The 12,087-nt window shown below is 58.1% G+C and overlaps 1 long non-coding RNA gene across 1 annotated transcript; it reads left to right on the plus strand.

Annotated features, from left to right (window-relative positions):
- Positions 1-5,542: 5,542 nt before the first annotated feature.
- LOC133758625 (uncharacterized) lies at positions 5,543-12,087 on the plus strand. The gene is made up of 4 exons (XR_009865811.1): positions 5,543-5,623; positions 7,641-7,805; positions 9,701-9,835; positions 11,942-12,087. It is a non-coding gene; the product is annotated as an uncharacterized LOC133758625 (long non-coding RNA).

Raw genomic sequence — 12,087 nt, forward strand, 5'->3', positions numbered from 1 at the left:
CTGCAGCAGGGACCGAGTCTACTCAACCGCGCAGCGGAGGGCAGACGAAGGCCCCGAGCCGTGCTCGGGAGCCTCTTCTAGCCTCCTTAGGTCATCGAGGGTTGTGAGGTAACAGTGGATTGGCTGGGTCCCCTCTGGTGCTTCCTGACCAAACATGGTTGTTCCTGATTGGGTCGGACCTAAGGGCTTTCCTTACATGGTGAACACTAGCAAGCTGCTCCGTGGTTCTCGGTTTCCCCAGAGTGACGCTGCTCTTAGGGAAGTTGGGCCTGCCTCTCCAGATGGAGGCACTGTCTTGAAACACTCATTCCGGCCCTTCAAGGTTCCACCCACTGGTTCACTCCCCAATGGCCACAGTGGCCCGTGGCCGGAGGTCAGATGATCCGAAGCCAGGAGCCAGGAGCTCTTTCCAGATCTCCCACGTGGATGCAGGGGCCCAAGCACTCGGGCCATCTTCTACTGCTTTCCCAGGCCACAGCAGAGAGCTGGATTGGAAGAGCAGTGGCCAGGGACACAAACTGGTGCCCATATGGGATGCTGGTGCCACAGGCAGGCAGAGGCTTAGCACTGTGTCGTAGTACTGGCCCTAGCCATCCTTTTTAAAGATTATTTATTTGAAAGGCAGAGTGCAACAGACACACACACACACACACACACGGACCTGGACACAAAGAGAGAGAGAGAGATCTTGTATCCACTGGTTCACTCCACAGATGGCACAGTAGCTGGGGCCATCTGGGTCTCCCACGTGGGTGGCAGGACCCAAGCACTTGGGCCATCCTCACTGCTTTCCAAAAACAAAGTAAGGAGATGAAGCACTCAGTGTAGTCGTGGGCAAAAGATCTGATCAGGCCTCTCAGCACCAAGGACAACATCCACATCAAGCAAACAAGCTGCAAATAAGACAGTGGGGCACCAGACGCACGCACTTGCTAGGACATTAAAATCCAAGACCCAGGTGCATCCACGGCGGGGCGGGGAGGGGGAGGGGCGGCAGGAAAAGCAGAGCTGCAGGAGGAAGAAGGGCCATGGCTGCCAGGTCTGGTGAGAAAGGGTGGGGTGGGGGAGCACTGGGACCATAGGCCAAGAATCTGCCCGCTAGGACGCCGTGATGGCTGCCCATGGCTTCATGCGTTTGTCCCAGCAGCACAGTGAACTGTGCGGCTAACTGCAGTGCATCAATGCTGATTAACCCAGACAGCATATGAGCAGGCTGCATGTTGGCCATGGGACCTTCTGCTGAGTTCTGGGCCTGGACCCCGGCTGCAGGCGGGGTTCCTCCTCTGTGCACACCACCCCACCCTGCACCCTCTCTGTGTTTCTCTGAAATGATGTAGACTCCCCTGACCACCACGCCCGTACTCTGCTGGACAAGCCCACTCCCCACCGTGGCTCCAGGCTCACCCCCAGGCTGACTCTGTGACCCACTGAGTGCCAGCTTGCTGTGGCCAAGCCGCTACCAGGACAGCAGGCGGTGGAACTGGGGCCGGGTGTCCCAGGCTCTGGGGTGAAGGGTGACCATGGGGCCTCCCTGGCCTGTACTGTGGGTGTAGGGCCCGCCATCCTCATCTACACTGTTCCCAGGCCCTCTGGGGGGGGGGGGTCCAGGCTGCCAGAGTCCTCAGTGTCCCTGGTGACCAGCGGCCCCGGGGCCCCACCTGGGAGCAGCTCCACGTGCCGCTATTGAAGGGTTGCCTTGGGGCTCTCTGCTGTGGCCCGGGAGGGCAGAGGAGGATGGCCCAAGTGCTTGGGTCCTGCACCCCATGGGAGACCAGGATAAGCACCTGGCTCCTGGCTTCGGATCAGCACAGTGCACCAGCCACAGCATGCCGGCCGTGGTGGCCATTGGAGGGTGAACAATGGCAAAAGGAAGACCTTTCTCTCTCTCTCTTTGTCTCACTGTCCACTCTGCCTGTCAAAAAAAAAAAAAAAAAAGTCGCCTTGGAAGCCTGGGTGCAACAGTATGGGGAAATCCAGGAGAGAAATTCTTAGCAGCGTTCGCAGAGCAGGAGCTCGGGCCCAGAGAGCACGGGACGGGGTGGACCAGGCACTGACAGGTGCAGAGGCCGGACCTCCCTGCTGGTCTGGGGCGCGTTTGTGTTGAGTCCAGCACTGACCCCGTCAGCCTGTCCTTCAGTCCGGCCTCCTGGAGCTGTCAGCTCCACAGTGGGCTTGTGGGACCCCGGGGAGGGCAGGGACCCTGAACCAGAGAGGCGAGGACTCCTGTCCCAGGGGACCTGACCCGTTCTGGAGCTGGGTTCTGAGTTCCAGCCTGCCCTGTGGGTGCCACTGGGACCCTCCCACGTTTCTCTCCTGTACATGGGGCTGCTCTGGGAGGGCCTGAACTGGCTGTGGGACCGATTCCTGGCCCACAGCGCACAGTGGGAGCTGCCAGCCTCACACCTGTTCCCTGGCCCATTGGCCGCAGCTGGCCTTGACGAGTGTTGCTGGAATCCCTCTGCTCTCTGGTCTCTGAGGGGCACAGGACACAGCTGGCAAAGGTTAAGCTGCCCATGTCCCTGCTGGTGGGCAGGGCACAGTCTGGATGTGAGAGGCCCCTCCCAGAAGTGAAGGCAGCGCCCTTCCTGACTGTGGCCACTGGCTATATAAGGTCCTCACACACCTGTACCTCCACAGACCCACCTGGCCCGGGAGTGTCTGTGGCCGGATCAGCAGGTGAGGGGCTGCAAGGCTGAGGCTGAGTGTGGGGGAAGCTGAGGACCCAGGGTGGGCACCCAGGGCCGGCTCAGGTCCTGTCTGGTGGTTCTCATGGCTTGTGCTCTGGCCTTGTGCTCTGCTCTCACCAGCTCAGGGGAGTGGGAGCTGGAGGGGCGGGAGGGTGTGGCTGGGACATGGTTTGTGTGCCAATAACTCTGTTCGCTGTGTGTGCTATGTGCTCCCTGTGTGTGCTGCCGTGTGTGTGTGTGTGTGCGTGTGCCATCTCTATGGGTGGCTCTGTGGGTGCTTCATCCTCACAGCCCCGGAGCCACACTTCCCTGTGTGGGAGATGCCAGCCTGCGTCATGGTAGGGCCCTGCTGGGTTGTGGGAGAGATCGGTGATACAGTTGGTGGTGGGAAGGCGCTCTGCTCACTACACAGGGCTCTGACATCATCTGCACTGCTCACCGTTGGGGTGGCCGTCAGGGCCCTGGGGTCCCCCACACGGTCACCTTGACTCTGGGTGTTGGCTGTGTGCCTTGGGCTGGGTGTGGCCCCCGGGCCTCTGAGGATGAGGCTGGTCAGCAGGTGCTCACCAGGGGGACACGCCCTGTGCCCTCTGTGAGGCTGGGAGCCCACTCAGTGTGCTCAGGTCTCCTGCACTCAGTCAAGTCTGCAGAGGCCTGGAGTGGGGCCGGCTCAGAGGGCCAGGGCATGGCCTGGCCACAGACTGACCACGTGTGCTGTGCTCTCTCCAGGATCCCCACGAGGCAGGGTTTCCTGTGGGGGACAAGGAGGATCTCCTGCAGATGGGCTGGGCCTCTTCCTGTGCCCTAACCATCAGCGAGTCAGGGTCATGGTGCAGTATGAGCAGCAGGTGTGTGGCTGTGTGTAACGTGTAGGGCACATGTGTGTGGTGTGTGTGTGGATGGCGTAGCATGTGCGGATGTGACATGCAGTGTGTTGTATGTGTGTGGTGATTGTGGTACGTGTTGGGTGTGTGGTGTAGCATGTACAAATGTGTGTTTTGTGATGTGTGCATGGCATGATGTGTGAGTTATGTGTGGTTCAGCATGTGTTTTGTGTTTGTGGTGCAGTGTGGCTATGAATGTGTGGTATATGTGGGGTGTGTGTGATGTGTGGTGTGATCTGTGTGTTGTGGCTTGTGTGGCATGTTGTGTGATGTGCATGTGCAGCCTGTATGTATATTTGCATGTGATAAATGTGCTATGGTGTCCTTCTGTTTTGGGTTTTGTATGATGTGATTGGTGGTCTTGTGTATGTTGTGTGTGACTTGTGTGTTATGCATGTGTGTCATGCATATGTAGATGTGTATGTGGTGTATGTAGTATGGTGTGCTGTGTGGTATGATGTGAATGTGTGGTGTGCATGTTGTGTGATGTGCATGTGTGGCCTTGGATTTATATGCATGCACATGTGTGTGTGATATGGTGTCATGTGTGGTGGGTTGTTTTTGGGATGTGATTAGTGTGTTTTAATTGTGTGTGACGTGGTTTCATGCATGTGGTAGCATGCATATGTAGATGTGCATGTGGTGTATGTGGTGTGTGCATGTGTGGTATGATGTGAATGTGTGGTGGGCATGTGTGTGTGGTGTGGATGTGTGTGGTGAGGTGGGAGGGGCTTGCAGCTCCCCAGGGAAGGTGGGCTCCTCTCCAGAGGGGCACAGCTGTCCTGGTCACCCAGGGGCCCTGGGTGTGGGAGCAGCACAAGCTGGGTGTGTGGCAGTGCGGCTCTCCCTCCACACTGTGGCTTTCTTACCTGCGGAGCGGGGACGAGCAGCCCAAGGACGGCAGAGCCAGGGGGCTTTCTGCAGGGGTGGGGGTGCTGGGTGCTCCTGCCCACCCCCACACAGTGGCTCTCTGAGCCCTGGGAATGTGACCTGTGGGATGGGAAACAGACCTTCCCATGTAGTGTCGATGAACATGGACCTTGAATATCTCTGTGTTGTTGTGACCAGTGTATGGGGGCAAATGAGTAATGAGCAATGCACTGCAGGGCCAGCCGCCTGCTCTCCCAGCTGGATGACAGGAGGGGGTGGGTGTCAGGTGGGTGACAGGAGGTGGTGGCGTCGGGTGGGTGACAGGAGGTGGGGGGTGTTGGGTGGGTAACAGGAGGGGGTGGGTGTCAGGTGGATGACAGGAGGCGGTGGGCGTCTCGTGTTGGAAGCAGTCAGTGCTCAGGAGGTGGGTGCCTGTGGTGGTGGGGACAGAGCTGCTGAGAGCCGAGTGAGTGCAGTGGGGAGATCCCAGCTGGAAGACAGACCCTGAGGACAGGGCCAGGAGTCAGTCTCCTGCCCACTTCACACCCGAGTGGCTCCACGGGATGTGCCTGGCTGTGTCTCACACGGGCGCAATGCCTCTGTAGCCGTGGAGGCTGGGAGCGCCCGGTGCACGTGAGAGCAGGGTGGCGTGGGTGTCGGGCTCTGTGCTCCTGGCTCTGCACCCTCTGAGGGTGACAGCCCCCGCCAGCCCCGGGCTGCCTCCTCTGTCCCTCCAGGCTCCAGGCTCGTGGCCCCCACCCTCAGGAGGGTCAGCTCCCGCAACATGAAGGGCATCCTGGTCCTTGGTCTCATCGCAGCACTCGCTTTGGCCCCTGGAGGTGAGAGAGGGTGTGCAGGGCCCACTGGGGGATGACAGGAGGTGGTGGGCGTAGGGATGGGCGAGGCTCCTCCTGCTCACCTGCCTTTGAGGCTGGCCCCGACTGCGGGATGGTGAACAATGGGCAGCTCCTAGTCTTGTCAATCTTGGGCGCCCCCCTGAGGTGGGTGCGGTCTCTGCTCTGCGTCACCAGATGGAGCCACGTGGGCTTTTTGTCTCCGCAGGGTCCCTGGACTGTCGCAGTGCTCTTCATTTGATGCCTCCCTGTGATGGCAGCGTTGTCTCTGAGTGTCCCGCGGATGCCAGCGCCGGCTGCATAGTTTCCAATGCCGGCTGGCCTGCAGGTCAGCCTGGGCTGCGTGCCACCCCACCCTGGGACTGTCCTCAGCGGGCTGGGGAGGGCGGCCAGGCTGGGAGGGAGGCCTGAGATGAGGCCGGGGCTGTCATCTCTGATAAGAGCTTTTAAAAGACATAACTAGCGTTCCGTTATCACAGCTAAGACATTAACTGTAACTCTGTCATTTCTTCTAATACTGGGGCCATCTTAAGACTCTCGTTGTTTGATAGACACTGTGATGCTGTGATTAATATGCAAGCTAGGTCTCCGCATTACCGTTTGCTGTTGGGATTGATTTTTATACCAGCTCCCGTTCCATTCTTGGATGTGTGGCAGGAATGGGTGCATCCGCCCACAGCCGCCCTGCTCTGGCTCTGGCTGGTGGCATCCTGTGCTGTCATTCAGTTGTTCTCCTGTTCTTGGTGTTTCCACCCACTGGCCCAGGGCCATCAGCGGTACTGTCTGTAACCATGGAACATCTAAATCAGTGCCGTCTGTACAGTGTCCACGTGTGGCTCCTGAGCGTTGCTGGAAATTCGGCTAGTATGACCGAGGAACTTAACTTTAAATTTTAGTTTGATTCATCTAAATTCACCTTTTTTTTTTTTTAAAGGACTTATTTATTTGAAAGGCAGAATTACAGAGAGGGATGAGAGACAGAGGAGACATTCCATCCATCTCCTGGTTCACTCCCGAATGTTCGAAACTGCTGGGGCTGGGCCAGGCCAAAGCCAGGAGCCAGGAGCTGCACTTGGTCTCCCACATGGGTGCAAGGGCCCAAGCTGCTCTCCCATGTGAGTTAGCAGGGAGCTGGATTGGAAGTGGAGCAGCCAGGACCTGGGCTGCTGCCCACATGGATGCCGGGCATTGCAAGCAGCGGCCCTTAAGCAGCTTGTGCCACAGTGCTGGCCCCTAGATTCACGTTTTGCGGGCACTCATGGCTAGTGGCCACCAAGCTGGACAGCTCTGGCCCAGGAGCTTGGCTGGGTCTGGGTCCAGTTCTCAGGCAGAAGCACATGGGTTTGCAGACAAGGTGCAGCGGATATGTTTGATTATTCTAATTTTTGGTTTTTTTTTGACAGGCAGAGTGGACAGTGAGAGAAAGAGAGAGAGAAAGGTCTTCCTTTACCGTTGGTTCACCCTCCAATGGCCGCCGCAGCCAGCGCGCGGGCGGCTGGCGCACCGCGCTGATCCGAAGCCAGGAGCCAGGTGCTTCTCCTGGTCTCCTATGTGGGTGCAGGGCCCAAGCACTTGGGCCATCCTCCACTGCACTCCCGGGCCACAGCAGAGAGCTGGACTGGAAGAGGGGCAACGGGACTGGTTCCGGTGCCCCGACCAGGACTAGAACCCGGTGTGCCCGCGCTGCAGGTGGAGGATTAGCCTAGTGAGCCACGGCACTGGCTGATTATTCTCATTTAAAAAAATATTTATTTATTTATTTAAAGTCAGAGAAGGAGAGGCAGAGAGAGAGAGAGAGAGAGAGAGAGAGAGAGAGAGAGGTCTTCAATCCGTTGGTTCACTCCCCAGTTAGCCACAATGGCGGGAGCTGCGCCGATCTGAAGCCAGAAGCCAGGAGCTTCTTCCAGGTCTCCCACATGGGTGCAGGGCACCAAGGACCTGGGCCATCTTCTACTGCTTTCCCAGGAGCAGCATAGAGCTGGATTGGAAGTGGAGCAGGTGGGACTTGAACTTGCGCCTGTATGTTACCCGCTATGCCACAGAGCTGGCACTGATTATTCTCATTTTAGGACTGGTGGGTGGTCTCAGGCGGTCACATGTACCACCCACTTCTAGGCCCCGCCCTCTCCTGGTCTGGCCTGCATTTCTGCTGCGCTCCTGCTGCACAGGTGTGGCTGATGGAGCCGCAGCTTTCTCTTCCCAGGAACCCTCGCCGCTGATCCAAACCTGCACTGCGCTGAGGGGAGTGTGTCTGTGCTGGCCAGAAGCCGCTGCTCTCCAGGGTCCCCAGGCCCCCACGGCCTCTCCTCCCCAGGGACTAACAGTCTGTGTTTGTCTTTGTGCAGCCTCACCTCTCACAAGTTTCCAGGACCTGGCCTGCTCCGCAATCGACTGCTCACTGTTTCCTACGCCTCTGGGCTTTTATGTCCGGGTAGCTGCTGGACAAACAGCCTGGTTGTCAAGCCAGTGCTGCATTGGAGAACTGTGCAATAGCACCAGCCTGGCACCAGGTGGGTGCCAGCCCCATGGTCCCCCTTGCTGGGTCACCTGTGCTCCTGCCCTTGAGGGCCACCTGCAGGCCAGGCCCTCCTGTCACATCTGAATGACATTCACACCTGATTGACAGAGGGGCCTGAGAACTGCAGGGCAGACAGCACTGCCAGCAGCGACAGACACCCAGGCTGGGGGGGGGGGATGTATTTAGTATTTACATATTTTCATTTTATCTTAGGCAGAGACAGAGACAGAGAGCAGTCTTCCCTTTGCCTGTTCACCCCCACATTCCCCCAACAGCAGAGGCGGGGCCAGGCCAGGCAGGACTGGGAGCGTCTAGGTCTCCCCCGTGGTGGTGCAGGAGGAATTCTAGTCCTTGAGTCCTCACTGGCTGCTCCACACTGCACCTCAGCAGGAAGCTGGAGTCAGGGTGCAGCCAGGACTTAGGGGTCCCGGCGCTGCGTTAGGGGATCAGGGGATCCGGCGCCCCCAGAGGGGTCTCCCTGCTGTGCCCACGCCTGCCCCTGGGAGCAGCCCCTGGCGCTCACCAGCAGTTCTCAGACTTCAGGGTCCCAGGGCCCTGTTAGGACTCAGGTCTCCCACATTACTGAGGAGTCCAGAGAACTCTGGTTTATGTGCACTTCCCCTGTCAGTATTCACTGTCTGGGAAATCCAAGCTAAGAAAGTTTATAAACCTTCATTGGTTCACCCAAATAGCAAGCAGCACCGTACACATCAGCACGTGCTTGGCAGATAAACACAGTGGTGAGGAGTGTGGCGTTGTCACACACGAGATGGCTGGGGGCTCCCACGTGTGTGCATTCCTGTGTGGAAAACCCCACCCTGTGTTTGTGAGGGAGAGTGAATGAGGCCAAAGCCGTGTGGTGCTGGCCGGAAGTGGTTAACTCAGCACCCCTGGAAGAGCCCAGGGCTCGGGGTTCCTGAAGCCCCGTGTGAGAACCGCTGTTTGAGACTGAAGTCGTGTTTTGTTTGTTTGTTTGTTTTTGACAGGCAGAGTGGACAGTGAGAGACAGACAGAGAGAAAGGTCTTCCTTTTTGCCGTTGGTTCACCCTCCAATGGCCGCCGTGGTAGCAAGCTGTGGCCAGCGCACCACGCTGATCCGATGGCAGGAGCCAGGTGCTTCTTCTGGTCTCCCATGGTGTGCAGGGCCCAAGCACTTGGGCCATCCTCCACTGCACTCCCTGGCCACAGCAGAGAGCTGGCTTGGAAGAGGGGCAATCGGGACAGAATTTGGCGCCCCAACCGGGACTAGAACCCGGTGTGCCGGCGCCGCAAGGCAGAGGATTAGCCTGTTGAGCCACAGCGCCGGCCTGTTTGTTTGTTTTTAAGATTTTTATTTATCTGTTTGAAAGAGTTACATAGAGGCAGAGGCAGAGAGAGAGAGAAATCTTCCATCCGGTCCACTCTGCGAATGGCCACAATGGCTGGAGCTGGGCCGATTTGAAGCCAGGAGCCAGGAGCTTCTTCCAGGTCTCCCACGTGGGTGCAGGGGCCAAGCACCTGGGCCATCCTCCACTGCTTTCCCAGCCACATCAGAGAGCTGGATCAGAAGAGGAGCAGCCGGGACTCATATGAGATGCTGGCACTGCAGGCGGCAGCCCTATGTGCTACACTACAGTGCCGGCACCCGGATGCCCTGTGTTTTTATTTATCTTCTCCTGCTTGAACAGCAGATTTAGTAACAGGCACACACCAGGACCCAAACATTGGACAGGCTGGGCCCACCTTTCTCCTCTCAGCCTATACCCCACACACTCAGAGACTGGGTGAGCTGTGGGGCAGCCCTGGGGGTCTGGGTCATCAGGGGTGGCCAGGGTGGTGTCGAGGCCAGGTTGCAGTCACTCCATTCTGTCTGACAGCGTGGTGGTGATAAGGACTCTTCCCTTGCAGATGTTCTGACTCCTGCGACTGGCGACACCCAGTGCCCTTCCTGCATAGGGGTTAACGACACCTCCTGTGACGAGAGTTTCGTGAGGTGTAACCCAGAGGAACGGTGCGTTGATGGGCTTGCAGCAGTCGTGCAAGGTATGTCTTGGGGATCCAGTTCCTCCTGGGGTCCTGAGGTGTAGGTTCACAGAGAGGTGGAGGGGGGCGGCCTGACACGGGGATGGGGCCAGGATGCCTGTGAGCGGGAGAGAGGCTCCAGTGCTGTCTCAGGGCTGCCTTCTCAGGGCAGGGCTGCTTCCCCTGCTGCTGGCCCAGGGCCTCCACCTGTGCTGGCTGTCAGTCACCAGGCTGCTTCATTCCACAGGTGGGGGTGGGGTGGCCTCTGCACACCTACACTCTTCTACCTGTCCCACTAGGCGCAGTGCAAACTTAGCGCGCTGGGTCCCCTGGTGGAAAGTGTCAAATTCGGCTTCCAAATCCAACCAGTCGTGCTTGCCGACGACAGCAAGTGGGTTCTGCCGCGGCTACACAGCAGACCCAGGCCCCACAGCTCCAGGCCAAGACCCTCCTGGATGGGTCCCTGGCAGGGGCAGTTCCTGCAGAGCTCAGAGCCTTGCAGGTCTGCTCCTCACCAGCAGGGGGCGCAGGCTTCCCCAGGCCATGTGGGCACCAGGCATGGATGTTTAATTGCAGTCCTGGATTTCTCAGTGTCTGCCCGGCTGGCCTCAGCGTCACCAGGTCCTCAGTGTACACGGGGCCTCTCTCCAGCTGGACTCTCTGGGGGTTTGGACAGTGGACGAGGACCCATAGATGCCCCGAGCTCCCCGCAGTATTTCCCAGAAGGCCCCATCATGGGAATCCCCTCAGGCATGGCTCTTTGTGCTTTAAACTCCCTGGATGTCTACACTGCTGTGGGTTTTAACTCCGGGGCTGGGAGCTGGGCAGTGCGCGTCCTGTCCCTGTGTCCTCTGCTGCAGGGGACCTGGGAGGTTTTTCCTCACAGAGCTTGACTTGCATCAATGCCATCACAAATGTGAACTCTTTTTGCTTATTTTTGACCAAAGTCACCTTTTAAATTTTTTTTTCACTTATTTATTTGACAAATAGAGTTAGACAGTGAGAGAGAGAGAGACAGAGAGAAAGGTCTTTTTTTGCCAGGAGCCAGGCGCTTCCTCCTGTCTCCCTTGTGGTGCAGGGCCCAAGCACTTGGGCCATCCTCCACTACCTTCCTGGGCCACAGCAGAGAGCTGGACAGGAAGAGGAGCAACCGGGACAGAATCTGGCGCTCCTATGGGATTTCGGCACTACAGGCAAAGGATTCGCCTAGTGAGCCACTGCATTGGCCCCGCCCAAGGTCACTTTTTACTATACTTGATCTTAGCCAAAAGGCTGAGAAGGGATTCCAAGGTCACTTTTTAAAAAATGCAGCAGAGAAGTGCACAGGTCCACATCTTCCTTTTTTTTTTTTTTTTTGTAAGATTTGTTTATTTATTTGAAAGGCAGAATCACACACACAGAGAGAAGGAGAGGCAGAGAGGGAGAGAGGTAGAGAGAGAGGTCTTCCATTCGCTGGTTCATTCCCTAGATGGCTGCAATGGCCTGAACTGCGCCAATCTGAAGCCAGGAGCTTCTTCCTGGTCTCCCATGCAGGTGCAGGGCCCAAGGACTTGGGCCATCTTCTACTGCCTTTGCAGGCCATAGCAGAGAGCTGGATGGGAAGAGGAGCAGCTGGGTCTCAAACTGGCGCCCATATGGGATGCTGGCACTGCTGGCCGCGGCTTTACCCGCTATACAACAGCCATGGTCCCGTGTATTCCTAACACACTAGACCTGCCTCCAGCGCCAAAGCTCTCAGGCTGATGGCAGTAACCACTTTCCCCAGGGCCTGGTGTCCACCCCCCTGGGGCTGGCACTGCCCTCCCTCCCCAACCCCCACTCTCCCAGCTCGCACTCTTGCTCTGTCTGCATGCGGTTACCACATCCCTTCTGGCTGCTTTTGCTTCTGCTCAGGGGAAACTGAGGCAGCTAGAACTCAGGTCCAGAGAGGAGCGGGGTCTGGGCCCGGCCTGGATGAGGACCCAGGCCCGGTCCTCCTGGGTGGGGCAGGGGTGCCTGCCTGTCTACCTTGGGTTGGCCGAATCTGTCTGTCACGCCCTGATGGCTGACCTGGAGGGACAGGCGAGCTCCGAGCGCCGCGGCCCTGGCCATGCAGCTGGCTAGGCGCTCAGGTGCCCCCGCCTCTAGGGACCAGAGACAAGGACAACTTCACACTGGCGGTCAAAGGCTGCTCCAACATCACCGACGACCTCTGCGGGCTCCTGTCCACACCGAACACCAAGATAGGGAACATCGTCTTTCAGCAGCTCAACTGCAGCAACGCCACCCAGATC

This window comes from Lepus europaeus, chromosome 4 (assembly GCF_033115175.1).
Source record: "Lepus europaeus isolate LE1 chromosome 4, mLepTim1.pri, whole genome shotgun sequence".
Taxonomy (NCBI): Eukaryota; Metazoa; Chordata; class Mammalia; order Lagomorpha; family Leporidae; genus Lepus; species Lepus europaeus.